Consider the following 1,318-nt stretch of genomic DNA (forward strand, 5'->3'; position numbering starts at 1 on the left):
CACACACACACACACACACACACACACACACACACACACACACACACACACACACACACACACACTTCCTTATGCATGCATCAAATGGACATTGTATTTGGAACTGTGTTTATGCCTAACCTAAAAATTTTCCATAAAACCAACCATTACTAGTCTATTCCTAATTCTAACCATTACTAGTTTATTCCTAACTCTTACCATTACTAGTCTACACATAACTCTTAACCATTACTAGTCTTTACCTTATTCTAAACATTACTAGTTTATTCCTAACTCTAATGTTACTAGTCTATTCCTAACTCTAACCATTACTAATTTATTTCTGACTCTAACCATTACTTGTTTATTCTTAACTCTGATCATTACCTGTCTATGCCTAACTCTAAACATTACTAGTCTATTCCTAACTCTAACAATTACTAGTCTGTTCCTAACTCTAACAATTACTAGTCTATTCTTAACTTTAACCATTACTAGTCTATTCCTAACTTTTACTATTGCTAGTCTATTCCTAATTTTAAACATTACCAGTCTATACCTAACTCTAACCATTACTAGTCTATACCTAACTCTTAGCATTACTAGTCTATACCTAACTCTTAGCATTAGTAGATCATTCCTAACTTTAACCATTACTAGTCCATACCTAAATCTAACCATTACTAGTCTATTTCTAACTCTAACTATTACTAGTTTATTCCTAACTCTAACCATTACTAGTCTATTCCTAACTCTAACCATTACTAGTCTATTCCTAACTATTACCATTGTTAGTCTATTCCCAGCCATAACCATTACTAGTCTATACCTAACTCTAACCATTACTAGTCTATACCTAACTCTAACCATTACTAGTTTATTCCAAACTCTAAACATTACTAGTCTATTTATAATTCTAATGATTACTAGTTTATTCCTAACTCTGACCATTACTAGTCAATTTCTAGCTCTAAGCATTACTAGTTTATTATTAACTAACCATTACTAGTCTACACCTAACTCTAACCATTACTAGTCTATTCCTAATTCTAACTATTACTAATTTATTCCTAACTCTTACCAGTACGTCTGTTCATAACTAGAACCATTACTACATCTTACTCTGGCCAAAACTTAATTCACTCCATACCTGTAAATCTCACCAGTAGAGCACAGCAGAGCTGCAAATACAAGTGAGGACTGAGAAATGTTTTCACTTACCAAAACTGACTTTGTTGACCTAACATGGTCCCCACTTTGTAGCAGAAACGAGTACATAAACACACACACACACACACACACACACACACACACACACACACACACACACACACACACA

Source organism: Austrofundulus limnaeus, unplaced genomic scaffold, assembly GCF_001266775.1.
Source record: "Austrofundulus limnaeus strain Quisiro unplaced genomic scaffold, Austrofundulus_limnaeus-1.0 Scaffold179, whole genome shotgun sequence".
Lineage (NCBI taxonomy): Eukaryota > Metazoa > Chordata > Actinopteri > Cyprinodontiformes > Rivulidae > Austrofundulus > Austrofundulus limnaeus.